Here is a 13496-nt window from a genome sequence, read left to right as displayed (position 1 = left end):
ATATCTAGAGTCCAAAGTCCTTGTATTTATTAAAGGCATTAATTATTTGGAGAACATCATTACATAATATTCTTTAAATTCTAATGGATTTAAGCGTTGTACTATTCCATTTGAGTCGTTTTTTGCGACTCGGGTTTTGCCTTTCGGCATCTTCAGGCTAGGTATCATCTAAGAATATTAATTGTTTAATTAATAACTTTTAAAGACTAATATCATATCTCATTAGCCCCATTAAATTCCCAGAATGGATGATTTTACATCTCTTGGTGTGGTATTTTTATTGTTTATAATCACTCTATTATTAGGTTTTGACAATTTATATACGCTTATCGAGTGTATTATTAGCGATAAGGTAGGGCTTTTTACAAACACCTTAACTATTCATTATTTGTTATATTTTTTTTATTGTGATCCTTGATAGGTAAGTGATAAAGTTTTTACCTACTTTATTGTATTGATTTGTTATATAAGTAGAGTAAAACTGTATTCGTCGTCAGTGTGTATTTGCCTTTTGGTGAGATGCCGAAAGGCGAAACCCGGGTCGCAAAAACGACTCAAATGGAATAGTATAAAGCTTAAATCCATTAGAATTTAAATTCCATCAAGTACCTTCGGTCGATAATATTAATATTATAATATTCTTTATTACCAAGATATTCTCATTAGGACAAAAAAATAAAACATCAATATTTATTTGTTAATAAAACAGCTTTTATTTTATTCAGTAAAAAAAATACAGAATTATTACACTACAGCCTTGTTCCATGTAAAAAAAAAAAAACTTTTTGAATGACACTATTTCCAGATAAGGCATTTCTTCAGGTTGATAGCCCACATATCTTTACTCTTTTATTAAATCAATCTTAATTACTAATTACTTACAATATCTATCTATACAATAGAATTTGAGCACAAATTAAGGGCTATGTGACATTACCTATGTACTCAAAGAGTCTCACACTCTACATTGACTGTACAAATAAAATGTGCCAAAATGTGCTTATGAGATCAAGTGTGTAGTGTGTACCACAATTTGAGCACTTACAAAAAAAGATATTATAAAGTTTTATATTATAATTGATAAGAAAAAAAAATTATAGTTTATGGTCTGCAAAAAGACACTACTACCATAAAAATTCACTAAAATTCATTTAAAAAGGGGAATATATATTCGCACAATTGAATAAGATGACTGTTTTCACAAAGCGCTGACAACATTTAAAAAGATGTTCGTCACATTGGAAATGGATGATATTCACAAATCGAGTACAACTCTCAAATGATCGATTTGCACTAAGGAAAAAGTAGTCTTCACGTATCAATATACTATTGTAACTAATTAATCGTAAAAGAATACAAACACTAAGAAAATTAGGTTTAATGATTTTAAACAATATTTTGGCAAACATAAATATGTCTTTGGTACCCTACTTTCAGATTCAAATTATGCTATAAGTACCTATTTCAAAAGTGACGTTAATTAAAACTTAGGTAATTGTGCTGCAGATGCCCTCATGAGGTTTTATATTTTTTTTTTACAAAAAACAGTTTATTGAATGTCGATAGTCAATGTCGGGTTAGGTTAGGTTAGGTCAGGTTGGGTTAGGTTAGGTTAGATTAGGTTAGATTAGATTAGGTTAGGTTATGTTAAGTTTGGTTCAAAAAAGATAGTTATACAATCTCATGACGGCATCTGCGCCACATTTACCAAATTTTTTATCGATGAACCGAAAAAAATATACCTAGGTGGTGTTATTTGATTGTAGATTTATCTATATCAAATAATAGGTATATTATGAACGATAGCAGCACGAATATATACCCATTTATATTACTGCTTTAAACATTATTTATATTGACACCTACGCATTATTTTTGCGATTGCCTTCTAATAAATTGTATTGCCGCTACAATTATTAGTTTGACATTTGTGAATTTCTACCTTTTCTTTGTGCGATATATTATTTATCAGTGAAAACAATTTTAGAAATGTGTGCAGTTGTCAAAATTGAGTGAATTTATATTTACAATGAGTGATTTATGATTTTTGTTTTGTGAAACAAACTATTTTATGTGATTTCATCTATTTATTTGTGAAATCATTTAATATATTATGTGAAAACTACTTTATAAATGTTAAAGTTATTTTTTTTTGTGAATTTTGATTATTGCAATGTGCGATTAATTCCCACCCATTTAAAAATAAGTAACTACATACTTAATTGGTAATTATATTACATAAAGTAAATGGTTGGCTGGTGTCCCAATAGAAGAATAAATTAATGTTAGTATGTATTTGGGATAAAATATTTGTTTTTTTTAAACTAGGTACATTATTTTTTACAAACTAAATCAAGAAAGAAATGCAGAATGGAAAAGAAAGGCTTCAATAAATTCCAGTATTCAATAAAGCAATTAGTATAAGAAACGTTTTTATAATGTTGTTTTTTTATTGTTTGGTGGGTTCAAATTTGTAAGGGGTATTATTTATTATTTATTGCTGGTAAATACATTTTACAGTATTTTTATCCAACAAACGTTATCATTATGATAATATAAAAAAAGATAAATAGGTACACCAAATTTCGGTTAGGTACATATTCAAACACGCCCGTTAACATGTTCTTACTCCCTACTTCAGTTTTAGTTTGTCAATTTATGTCTACGGCCGTATGTTGTAGCTTAACCACTGGGGAATGCCAAAAGAAATGGCGTATTTTAAAAAAACACTACCTTATTTTTAGGTCAATAATTATTATAAAGCAATCATTATAAGTAGGATGTTTATCACACTTGAATGGTTAAAGACATAGCTTATAATTAGTATCTTTAGAATTATCTTCAAATGTGTTAATCTTGCCCATTTTTTGAATAATAAAATGCCTAATTCTTGTCATATTTGGGATCACAGATTATCAATATAATTTTTTATCGTAAATATTTCACTATAATAATGTCGACATAAATTATACTGATGGTTTTATAAATGCGTTTAAAAATTAATAAATGTAAAAAATCTTAACACCACTGCACATTTATGTACTGAAGTATGACTATATTCTAAAACATTAGAGCGAGAGTTTTCAAAGAATACTATTTTATGTAATAAAAATACTTTATGCAGTCATCAAATGTTTAAAATAAATATAAAGGATAATAAGGCTTCAAAATTATATAAATAGATTATCTACAACGTTTAAGGAATGTCCAGGATCATGCTTTGAAAATAGAATTATTTCCCGCCTTAAGGTATTATTACTATATTATATTATGACCAAAAAATTGCAGTAATAATAAATCTGAGGTACAAATTTTATTAATAGTTTTAAAAACCAATCGCTGTCCATTCAATTCATGAGTTACGCTCCTTTCACATTATACGGTTTTGACCAAACAGCAAAAAATCCGAATCGGAAAAGTTCACGCTCTTTTCACACTGTACAGTTTTTCTGTCACAAGCTCAGTTTGTGGTGGTTTGGTTATAATGAATTGTCTGATCGTACAATTTAAAATCGTCTAATATGAAAGCGTGCATTAGGTCACATACACCACTGAGTCATCAGTGACCGTCTGTGCGCCGTGTATACAGTGGCAACAGACGGCTGCTATACGGTGCCGTTTGGGTTTTTAACCGTCGCCGTGTAATGTGAAAAGGGCTATGCTCTTCTTCACGCCATGTTGCCATTCGATTTTCTGCCGTCCTGTCAAAACTGTATAATGTGAAAGGAGCATTAGCCATGAAAGCTTATTTTTTTTAAATTTGGTCAACATTATGGAGTGACTCATATGATGAAAACAAGATTGTTTTGTTGGACAAGAATATTACTCTTCAAATGACACAAGTACTTAACATCCATATTTTTCAATTCAGTGATATGACAATAATGAATTGCACTCAAATATTTGTCTATGCCATTATATAACTTCGTCAAAGATAATCAATGACAGCATGTTTCTAGCACCACTTAGAAATAGAATCACAAGTCAATTTCTTAAATGAAATGGAAAAATGCTTATCAAAAGATTTTACTATGATAAAAAAAACTCATCTGTTCATTATTACTAATACATTTAAGTCTTCCTTTGTTCATCACCATCACTATACTGGTAACAAAATCAGTCGTAATTCTAATACAATATCAATATTGCGATTACCCATTCTTCAACTTTATAACCTTAATTAAAAGTGTTCATAAAACAAAAATCGAATTATAAACAGCATATTAAAATAATAAAACAAAAATATCTTATTTAATTGAATATGAAAGGAAAAAAATCTTGATAAAAATAAAGTTAAAGGTTTGGCAGTAGGATACAGAATTCGAGGGGATAAATGTAGAAATGTTAGATTGATAAAATATTGCCAATTGTGTAAAATTATCTAAAAAATTACAACAATACAAAATTTATGCTAACAGCGATGTTAAAATATGTAGTCAGTACATATTACGATCATTGTAAAGAGATATCCAGATACATACTTATATGAAAGTAAATATAGAGTCCGTATTGTTTATGCTGGCGTACGGTTTCCCCCCCTCCGCTTCAGCATCTTAACATTGCATTCCCTATCGTTCCCTCTCATTGAAAACTTGCAACAGTCGAACGCGATGAGACAATGCTTTCAGTCCGCGAGCAATGTAACGTGAACGCAGCATAAAGAATACAGACTAGTATAATCAAGGCTCCAATAAATTAATGATAACATATAGCATTATCTTCATTCTCAGATAATATATTCTGATTAATTGCACACCATCAAATGATGGATTTTCCAATCAAATGCAAATCAAACGAAAGTCATATCAATATCGTCAAATTGTTATCATAATCATTGTTGAATAAACAAGTTATTACATACTTCAACTCCTACAGAGTTGGACAGACATAATAATAGGGTGAACACCGGTATGTTATATTTCACAATTGTTATCATTCGCCATTTATTCAGTAGATATAATATAGATACAGAAATATCTTGTAAAAATACAACAAAACATTTATTATGGATACCCAACGAAAAACAGCCAATCCAACCAAAACTAAAATGTCTTTTGCTGTGAATATTTTTTCTGATAAGAGGTTTTGTTGGTTGCCATGGACACTATGATCTGTTCCATATACAGTATTGCAATGTTAGAACTTTACCATTATATCGTCTATGTAGGTTCAGTACCGCGGAAGAACCATTTGACAAAATATTCAGGAGGGACAAAAAACCTTGCAATTTCGTCAATAAAAAAGATAAAAAAATAAATTGAAACGCAGTTTATTGTGTCTTCCTTTTTTATATTAGAAAATATATTTTTACTATCGTATGCGCCTATGCAAATTAATTGCCATTGGATTATTTTATAAATCAGTTGGACCTTACACGGTATTGCCTCAACTCTCCGTTCGTCCGCTGTATTGGATCTAGGGATATACGCGGTCTTGCTTGCTTCTTTAGTATGGACAATTCACGTGCGGTATTGATTTTAACCAAGTGCAAGTAGTCTATTGGTCAATTTCAAAATTTGAATGCAGTAATCAATGCGGCTAATGCCGTTTAACCGAGAGCACCAAAAATGCATATTTTGAACATATCGGCTCATACGCGGTATTGAACTTACATAGACGATATCATGATTGTGGATGATTTAGCGGTGATTGGCAGGACTATAAACTCCCTCTCTTTCACATATAAATCTATACCCCGAATTCCCGGTTTCATCTATCATACTACACTCAGTGCAATGAAATCGCAGTCTAGTACTTCTGTACTCATTTTGCTATTGCGTTCAGCACATGCGATCTATGCATTCATAAAGTAACGAATTATGATTTGTTTTTCCAAAATGCTGTCAAAAACTGCTGTGGGCAAAACTAAACTTTTGAGAATCAAGAATAATGCAATGCAGTATGTATGGTAATACTACAATAATAATTTGCCAAGATAATTCATAACATAACTATGACAAGACTATTCGTCAATGAATAAGCATTTTGGAAGAAACATTACTACTAATAGTTTTCGATGACTAAAAGTTTGTCAGAATGGAAACTTAATACAATAATCATTTAAACAGATACATACAGTTCATAAGAAAATAAAATAATTACAAACTTATGTCTTATGAATATAAAATGTCTTTAAAAGTGACCTCCCATTATGCTTACAACGTCCAGTCTCTATACTTCCCGTAATCACATATCTTTGCGAAACATGGACCCTCGATAAAAGAGATGGCACAGCGTGGTATGAAAAGGTGCAGTAAAAAAAACAAAATAATTGCATATCACAAAAAGGGTAGAGTGTATGTTTTATAATTTTGCACATTCTTTGCACTTTTTACTACACTGATACGCCTCTTTGCCTGATTACCTCACATAAAATTAGATCAAATGATATACATTCGTATTAATATATGTAGTAATATATAAATAAATAGATAATATATCTAAAAAAACATATTTTAAGAATATATTGCATCATTTTCATCCTAAAGCTGGAGTGCAAAGTTATGAAGCGTATACTCTGTATTAAGCAAGTTTGCTAAAAACCTAAATTGGAAATAACGAAGACATAACTGCTGGAATAATCTAGTTTTTCAGTGGTACAAAAGACGTAGATAACGTCCGAAGCTAGAGTTAAATTCAGCATACGTACATGGCAATGCATAGGACTAAGAAAAATGGAATCATCTTCGAGAGGTATTCATCTGGCAGTAGATTAATGATAACTAAATATTACATAATTATTTTCAATGTAACTTTTAGCTTCCGTTCGAGATACTTCTTTCCAGTTGACTACGAGACATGGTTAACATCTCATGTATAAATACACAATTCAATGTGGTACAATTCTGAAATGGCCTTTAATAAAACTTTGGTAAGACGTGTTCTACATGGTTAGTATTTATATAATATGAGAATGTAGAGGCTGCGCTTGATACACAACTCCTGAGAGCATGAGAAGACATGGGACAGCTGAAACTGAGATGAATTGCGATGAAGAAGGTTTTTGGAGTAGATCAAGACACATCGAAGGTTGCAGTGCCAAAAATGATAATGATTACGAACTTGCGTATAGGCAGTGTTGGTTATCTATATAATTTATAAATGACAAAGGTGACTTATAGATAGATTTAAATAAGAGGTATACAACGATGGACATGTTTAAAGCAGCTTTATAAAAATTGTTATTTTTATAATAATATAAGTATAAATACTTAGTTCTTGTCTCCAAATACAAGTAAACGAGTCATCATAGTGGTGATGCAAGGGATCTGTTTCTGGTGATGCATTACGGGACTGTCAGGAGTGTTAGATTCATAGTCGCACGCCACCTTCTGAGAGACGAAAGTCAGCAATGTCATAATGTCTCTTTCTTTTCTATGGAGACGCAGCTCTTCGGCCAGGGCCTGAATGAACCAGGATCCTCTTGTCGTGTTACGCCAGGAATAATACCCTGGAACTGTGGAATACCCAATCAGGAAGTCTGCGTGAATTGGAATTCGGTGAGTCGACGAAGGTCCGTCTGTCTCGGTTCGACTCATAGTCAACCCGCTGTCCAGTTTGTCTCTTTGGCAGGCTTGTACGAAGAACATTTTAGGCTTAGCAGCCAAAGTGGGGCACTTGTCAGCGGTGAAACAATTGCCGAAACCAAAGCAAGTCAGGCGGGTAGGAATGGTCCTTGGCGTACAGCATTCCTAATTCACCGTGGGACAACACACATATCATTATACAATCGTGGTCGGTATGATTGGTGTTTGCGGCTTCCGTGATATAGGTACTCCAAGACCTTTTTATACACCAAGTTGTGGCAAACTGTCACCATGAAACCGAAGCCTTTCAACACTTCTTTTAAATTAATTCAATCGACGTTCGTACCGTTTCGAGGCATCAAGCCGTGTAAGTCAAACGTTTCGTGGTTGAATATTAAGGCCATTCTTCGTTTCTTGTGGTTCATGTTATAATACAACGTGTATCTGTCTGTGGGCATTCTCGCCACCGTCGGAATTAATTGCGGAGCGGCTGTCCCTCGCGCATCACCTTGGTCTTCACCGTCAATCCTTTTTTCCACTTCATGCCCATTTCTGCCGTTTTGTTTGACTTTTACTTCGGAAACCGACTCCATTATATCTTCGGTGTAAAAACGGAATCAGCGAACAGTCAACTTATGAAAAGTTCTATTTTTGTCAACGATAACTTGAGTTCAGAGTTGACTCGAGTATTTAAAACACGCAACAACATAGACTAATAACAACTTGGTGTAGCTGGCGGACTTTTTTTTAAAATAATCTGGTGCATTGTAATATGGTAATAAAAAGTCAAAAAATTGATATAAGTATTATTTTTATTGCAGAAATATAAATGTACAACAAAAAATAATATTACATAGCATGATAAATGAATAATATTCCAGACACGGTATAATATTACATAGCGATTACAGAAAATGAAATACAAAGAATTTGTAAACAAAACCATGACAAATATAAATTTTATCAAATACAATGAAATTGTGAATTACATTAGGATTTTACATATTTCAATTAATTCAAAAAACTGATTATTGTTCTCTGATCAACAGCATTTAAAGATCATAATTCAATTAGGATTTAGTCATCAGAATCCCAATTTCAACAGTTGAATAATGATTATACAGACATATAATTATACACCTGGTTGGAAATTATACAATTAATTTGGTATGTACTTAAGTATTATTAATTGTATATTATGCCATGAAGAGATTATATTTCAAATACTAAGAATTAATGATTTTGTAATAGCAAAGGGATAAATTACTATTTTTCATTAGTTTCTTTGCTTAAAACCTCAATAACCAAAAAAATCGATTATTTAAAATGCCAATGTCTAATTTATATTGCATTTAAGGGTTAAAAAAGTAGCTATATTGTTTTAAATTGGAATTATAAATTAAATTATCATTTAATTACAAGATTCGTTTGTCAATCACTACGTAAATTCGATTTGCCATAAGGGGGAGAGGCATGCCAGCAGAGAACCTAGCGGAAAAATATGAAGCTTGCAATTTGAGATGTTTTTTTGATAATTTACAATTTCAACTATATTAATTAATGAATATGTATCTGAAAACATTAAAAAGATTTTTTATTTATTTTTTAATTTAAAGATAAATTTACTATTGTAAAAAAATATAATAAAATGTGAATTCGTTGCAGGGTCACATCTTATTATTATATTATAATTTATGGTCATATTTATTATTAAAATTTAGTTTATTAAGTTTTCAATTCATCGTCATTTAGATTTTTGACTAATTTATTGTTTTAATATTTTTTATATTTATTTTAAAAAACATCGATCGAAACACCAATTACGCGGCGTCGTAGAAGCGCACGCAACGCGACCCCGAGAGGCCGCGGACGTGGGACACAAGGACCGCCAGAGCGTCCGTACTTACAGTTCGATACGCCTTAGTCATTCCAAGTAGCGCCGCTCTCGGGCCGCTGAGCAGCGCTCTCCGAACACGAGGCCGCACCGTTTTAGTGTGCCACATGCTGGAGGCATAGCCTGCAATGCCCATGAAAACGGCACCATAGGCGATCCTCAGCGCCCGCAGTTTCAGGCCCCAGTCACATCCAGCCATGCGAGTCATCCTTTGGTAGGCTGCACGAGCCTTGGCGACTATTTTGATCTCATGTGTCTTGAAGCTTAGGTTTTGGTCCAGTATCATCCCGAGATAGGTCACCCTGTTGGAAAACCTGATCGGAATATTGTTGAATCGGATAGTAGGCGGTCGCCTGGTAACATTGATCTTAGAGCTGCCCTTGAGGACAGCTTCAGTTTTTGCGGGCGCAAAGGTTAATCTGTTTAGGGTGCCCCACTCAGAGATCTTTGCCAGAGCGCCCGACGCCACACGCTGAAGTCCCGCACGACTCGACGATTCCACTAGGAGTAGTAGGTCGTCGGCGTACGCGACAAGCGTGCAGCCCCGGGGCAGTGACAGGTCAAGAATATCATCAAAAAGTACATTCCACAATAGTGGGCCCAATACGGAACCCTGGGGATACCCCATGGTGGCCCTCCTGTTGACCAGGCTGGGGCCAGAGTCATATATTACATATCTGTTGCTAAAGTACGATTGTATCAGCGCAAATAGGTCCCTGGGAATTCGTCTAAGCCAGAGCTTATCCAGAATAAGGGGCCACCATGCGGTGTTGAACGCGCCAGCTATGTCGAGGAAGATGCCTACCACAAGGCTCTCCTCTGTACTGTTCACAGTGTCGAGTACAAGTCTGACCGCATCCTCAGTCGACCTCCCCGGCCTGAAGCCAAACTGTCTTACAGAGAGGGGGGAAGACTCCCTCAAGTGCGCTGTGTTATTGGCCTATAGGCCTTCGGATCGTGAGGGGGTCGCGAGCCCACCTTCGGGGTGATCTTGAGGAGACCATTCTTCCAGCAATCCGGGAATGTGCCCTCTCTCATGCAGTCAGTGTACAAGCCAGTGAGCTTGTGGGACGCCCAGAGCCATGCTCTCTTGACTATTTCGTTGCTTATGCAATCTGGTGCCGGCGCTTTCCCGCCTCGGGGTCGGTCAAACAAGTCCCCAATCTCTGCCCTGGTTGGCGGCCGAGATTCCGGGGTCTCCAGAGGCAGAAGGGCCTCAGAGCGCAGTCAGGCAGTCCTCTCGTCCTCATTGCCATGCGAGTCCTGTGGCATTAGGGCGTCTAGTAGTATCGCCGTGGACTCTGCAAAGTCCGCAGCAAATCCACCCCTGGGGCGCCGCATAGCCGCAGTGACTCCGACAGGACGTGAGCCCCGCTTCATCACTCGGAAAGGCGGCCCCCACGGGTCGTGTCCCCCCATGTCCGAGACAAAGCTCCTCCAATGCTCCTTTTTCGTCCGGTTGACTTGTTTTTTGAACAGGGTTCTGGCAGTCCTGTGGGCACTTTGCAGAAACAAAAGCCGGTCATTTCCGATAGGGTCAGGTTGGGGTTTCCTTGCCTTCCGAAGTTTCCTAAGGGCGCGCTTCATATTGAGCTTTAACTCAAATAGCCTCGGCGTCCACCACGGGGCCAAATTGGGCGGTCTCAAAGAGGTCCCTCCCAAGATGGACTCTGCAGAACCAATGACACAATCTGTAATAGCGATAGCCCTATGGTGAAGGTCAAGCCGTGAATAACCAGGATCAAGTCGGTCAAGCCTTCATGGCCAAAGTGGTAGGCCCGTTAGGATCGTTCTGGACCGCGAGATCATAGGTCGCCAGAAGCTCTTCGAGTGGCTCAGGGCTGTCCCTCCCAGCTCTCGGCCCTGAAGGGGCCCAGATCCAGGATTGGACATTTACGTCTGCACCTAGTATGATTTGTTTGCCGTGGCAAGCAATTAAAATTTGTTCCAGCTGCTCCGTACATAACAGAGTAGAGGAGCTGTATTTAAAATAGGCTGATATTGCTATGTAGGAGTGTCCTCTGTTATCGACAATCTCCACCGCCGCGAAGAGGTCGCTGGAAAGATGAGAGAGATGCAACACAGCCAGCGCGAGGTTCAGTGTGTACAAACACGCATGGGCCCCAGTACTGGCCTGTACGATTCGCCCTCCACTTAGGCCTCGGTTGGGACCGTAATTGTACGGCTCTTGTATGAGTAGGACATCAAGTTTCATGTCCTTTGCGGTATGCAGGAGGTCTGCCGTAGCGGCCCTGCCCCTACCCACGTTCAATTGACCAAACAGGATCATTGAAGCGAGTAGTCGGTTCGGCTTCTTTCCTGCGTGATGGCGTGAAATCGTGCCGAACATTCGGGGTCATTGGCCGCGTGTTGATTGGGTTTTTTGAAGCGTGTGCACGCGGGACATTTATCCGGAGCCTCAAGGTTTGGACAATCCGCTCTGTCATGTCCCTCTGCGGCACAATGTCCGCATGTGGCAGCCATACTTGCTGAGCAATACTTCGCCATATGTCCATATAGGTGGCACTTGGCACACTTGAGCACACCGCAAAAGTCTCGTACGCGGAAGGATTCCCAGCCGTGAAACAGTCGGTTATCCCTCATGAGCGCCTCATGTACCTTCCCAGGCACGAAGAGTACCATGTGGCACTTTTCTCCTCTAGCACCGGCTTTATGACTAAGCCTGATGTCTTTTTGGTCAGCGTCCGTCAAGGTAAGCGTGTCCTTGGTGTTGTCAACTATGGCCTGGCGGAGCTCGTCTTCAGAGGTATCGCTCGGAGTGTTGAAAACGATTACTCTAGGGAGCTTTTTGGCCGCGACTTGCGCCTTAAGCCCAGCTTCAGTCAGTCCGGGAGCCTCCACGAGGCGCTTGGCTTCCTCAGTGGATTCGGGGTGAACGATAACTCCGCCACCCCGGATCATCCGGACCCCCGTAATGTGGACTCCCAAGGTTTCAGGGGAGATCGCTTTTTTAACGACCTCCTTAGTGGTCTTAGACTCTTGTCCCTCTTTGGTAGGAAAGTACATAACACCCGGTCTAGCCGCAGTCTTCGGGGAGACAGGTGGCCATGCAGTCAGGGCTCTCGTTGGTTGAGCATCCCTGTGTGCAATGTCGCTCCATAGGGATCTGGGAGGCGCATTAGAGGGGGCTTGTATGATGGCCCTGGTTAGCGATCCCTTACAATTGCTTTGTGAGCCTTCAAATTGATGGCCATAGCCCACGTCTCGGTAATGGCCTTCTGGAGTTCAATAGAAGCCTCGTTTATGGTGGCCCTGGGGATGCGGGAATCCTTGGTAAAGATGCCCAGACCTTTTTTATTGTGATTGTGACTCGCGACGCGACATCCTGCGACTCGCTGATTATGCTAGCAGTAGCAGGGCTCAACTCCTCCTGAGAAGTCGATGTCGAGGTGGACCTCAGGTTGGGACCCTTGTCTTTATCAGCCTTTTTTCCCTTGGCCTTAGACTGAGTTAGAATCCCCAGCCCCTTCGGCAAGGTCGGACTTGCGTTTTCTGGCAGAGGCTCTGCCCACCTCCATGGGATCACCCTTGGGGTTACCCATGTCACTTTGAGTTATTCACTTAGCTAAGGTTGTGTCCACTATTGTTTCTGTAATGTTCTTGTCAACGTTAGTGTTGGGGTGGCACTTGCACTCGAGCGATTGTTATGCGCAGCGCATGAGACTCGCGCTAAGCGTGGAATCAGGGACCGACACCACTACTATCGCTTCAATCTCGTTCGCACTATTCGCTTTTGACTTTATTTCGCCGAGCTTCACCGATACATCATTATATATGTTACGGTGTTGATTTACCGGCCGTGCCTCAAAATCGTTGCTATACAATTTAATTATTTTCGTGTTCTTTCACTGTTTTGTCTTTGTTTATGCACTTCCACTGTTTATATGACATATATTATCGTCATAAAAAAAGAAAAAATTATTTTTAAGAAAAATTCTTTAGAAAATTTATTTTTAAAGAAAAAAGTTTTGTTTTTTATTTCCACTTAACAATTAGTTTGGTGTCCTTTCACTCGTAGCACAATGCTTTCTTACTTTTCAGTACACTTTGCGCAC

The 13496-nt window shown here is 37.6% G+C and overlaps 1 pseudogene; it reads right to left on the bottom strand.

Annotated features, from left to right (window-relative positions):
* Positions 1-7211: 7211 nt before the first annotated feature.
* LOC147079251 (caspase-1-like) lies at positions 7212-8119 on the bottom strand (annotated as a pseudogene).
* Positions 8120-13496: the final 5377 nt, after the last annotated feature.

Source organism: Rhyacophila brunnea, unplaced genomic scaffold, assembly GCF_057557595.1.
Source record: "Rhyacophila brunnea isolate RB1 unplaced genomic scaffold, BYU_Rbru_1.0 scaffold_10, whole genome shotgun sequence".
NCBI classification, from domain to species: domain Eukaryota; kingdom Metazoa; phylum Arthropoda; class Insecta; order Trichoptera; family Rhyacophilidae; genus Rhyacophila; species Rhyacophila brunnea.
Note: the sequence above shows the minus strand (reverse complement) of the source record. Positions and strands in the feature narration are given on the sequence as shown.